The 2,690-nt window shown below is 40.0% G+C and overlaps 1 non-coding gene across 1 annotated transcript; it reads right to left on the reverse strand.

The window, feature by feature from the left end:
• Nucleotides 1-310: 310 nt before the first annotated feature.
• On the reverse strand, nt 311-404 carry trnai-uau. Its single transcript has 2 exons — nt 367-404; nt 311-346 (listed from the first exon to the last, which is right to left on the reverse strand). It is a non-coding gene; the product is annotated as a tRNA-Ile (tRNA).
• Between the last annotated feature and the right edge of the window lie 2,286 nt (nt 405-2,690).

The following is a 2,690-nucleotide window of genomic DNA, read 5'->3' on the forward strand; positions in this document are numbered from 1 at the left end:
ATGGTGATTGTTGCCCAACTTGGCGAACCAGTGATTTGCCTTACGCCCTGCGGTGTGAGGACAAAAAAGGTACACACACACACATACAGCCAAAAATCTGACTTTGAAGGAAAAACTATATCTTGATGGTTAATAGCTCACATTGGTCGACAAAAAAGAAGCAGAACAAACAAAGAGAGGTATAAATCTGTGTTTCTTAATATCTATTTTGAATGTTGCTTGTTTTTGAAGATGCTATAAAGTCTGTTTGCATTTTCAGTGAGCTCAGCATTTATCTGTTCTCATCAGATAAGTATGAGCTCAAAGTTTATGCGCCAGGTGAGGCTTGAACTCACAACCTCGGCATAGCTCAGTCCAATACTGTCATATAAGTACCGCGCGCTAACCGATTGCACCACTGGAGCACATGCACAAAGAGTTTATTCCTTTCTCCCTTCATTCAACTGGTCTATTGGAAAAAAGGGGGGACAGTAACCGCTTGCTCAGTCATTCATAGAAATAATACTTTACACTATACTATATTGCCACAAATCTCATGCTTGTAGTCTGTGTACTATATATAAGATCCATGGATAGATCCATGCATTAATATATGTGGGAAATCAGTGTTTTTTTCTATACATCTATCTTACAAATGTTTTTTCAGTCTGTACACGTTTGTTTCAGGTCATTTCTGTTTCCTTATTCATATTTCCCTTTTATTCTTTAATTTATGTAGTTTTTAGTGTATTTTACCTAATAGATATGGAACTAATGGATAAAGAATTTAACCATGTGGCAATAAAGGCTTTGTATCCCTGTATTTTACCCCTGTATCCTGAACTCCTATTTTACCAAACTAAAATAGATTAAAGAAAACTGAAGTCTGTGTGTACTTCTTTTCATGTAAGTGAAATGTGCTTCTCTGCTATACTGTTTTCTAATAATGTGTTAGCAGCAATTAACTATACTAATGGCCCTAACGGCACACATTTCATTGCTATACTCACTTCCTTGGCTCTAACTTTTTGAGTGACATAAATGTTGATTAGCCTTCAGTATGATTAGCTCGCTACCACCGCAATTTTCTTGCCCGTCATATCAATACTTCAGTGTTTTTAACACTAACCTTTGACAGATTTAATTACAGTATTGATGCAAGTCAAGCAGAACCTTGGTAGCCATAACAATGATTGGTCAAATCCTGGTAGGTGGTTGGCTTCTGTAGTTCTTGGTAGTGGAAAAGCATATGATTCCTTATTTACCAAGAATTAGCCAAAGATACTGATTGAATTCATTTCCCTCCACAATTCCAGCAGTGGTGCTGCTGGAATAGAGAGACAGTACAGGAAAGCTGCAATAAAAGAAAAAGGAAAAAAAATCCTGCTGCTAGACACAGCTAGCTCATAGCTTCGCCCTGATAAGAAGCGTGTGTGCATCTCCAGAAGTTGAGTAACGAGAGTAAAGACGGCCAGCCATGGACAAACAGATAATCACTTATTTGAGATTAAATCTGCTCGGCTATTTTGAAAATAGCTTCTAACTGGTTCCTCCTTTTGCAGGATGGCTTCTCGGGGATAAGGCCATCACGCAGTCCAACAACAACAATTTTTAATCACCAATTTATCATCATCTGATGTGTCTCTGACTAGAGTAGGTGGCACTCATGGGGATCATTTTTTGTGGAAGAAAATCCTTTTGACCCGAAAAACATCCTTTTTAGATTATCAGATGCTGCCAACACCACGACTTCATGTGAAAGCACCTGATTTATCTGATCACCAGCTTTGCTTAGTTAGGTCAGGGTGGCTTTGCCCTTTGACCATTGTTCTCTTGCAGCTGGAGTACACCCTGAACCAGCTTTTGGAGAACAGGCTCTATGATCTTTGCCTCTGCTTCTCTTTTCTTGTAGGGCTTATTGTCCATCCTGGTTGTGTCAACTGGGACACCATTTTGGATCTCTGTTAGCCCACTAACTAACATTCTTCCAGGCTTCCTTTTGGCTTCCAAGCTTCTTCTGTTGTTGTGGCAGTTGTGCAGCTGCCTATAGTCTTGCCACAATCTTCACCCTAAACTCTGTCAGTGAATCTGTCATTGGGCATAGTCTAGTTCAGTTAAACTATTTTCTTCTACCAGAGTTACGTCATTATGGCCATTCTGATTAGTAATGTTCCCATTGTGCTGGAGTCTCTAGATCTCTAGCAGCTTTCTTCTGTTAATACTACAGCACTGAGCTGCCATGTGTTACTTGGTCAGCGTGAATGTTGGTCTTGCGTGCCCATCATCTGATGCAGATCTTGTTCGTCTGGCTAATCTCTAAGTTGATGTGTCTCTTATGCATATGCTGAATTAAGAATGAGGCTAGTTGCAAAAAACACTTTGAGTGCTTGGTTATGAGTAGAAACATGCTGTCCATGTCAATGTTCTAATCAGCCAACCACACTGCAACACCTCAATGCCTTTAGACATGTAGGCATGGTCAAGATTTTCTACTGACTTTTAAACTCAGAGTCGGTATGGGAAAGGGTCAATTAAGTGACCTTGAACATGGCACAATTCTTGTTGCCAGGATGTGACCAAGTTTCAGGCAGAAAATCAGCTATTGAGTAACGAGTCAGTCAATGACAATGTGTGGTTGACAATGAGTAGAACACCACAGCTGTGACAGATGAGGTGATGCCAGGAGACAGCAACATCAGGAAAAAGAAGAA

The sequence above is a fragment of the Haplochromis burtoni genome, unplaced genomic scaffold (assembly GCF_018398535.1).
Source record: "Haplochromis burtoni strain Fernald_Lab_line unplaced genomic scaffold, NCSU_Asbu1 Contig_725, whole genome shotgun sequence".
NCBI lineage: Eukaryota > Metazoa > Chordata > Actinopteri > Cichliformes > Cichlidae > Haplochromis > Haplochromis burtoni.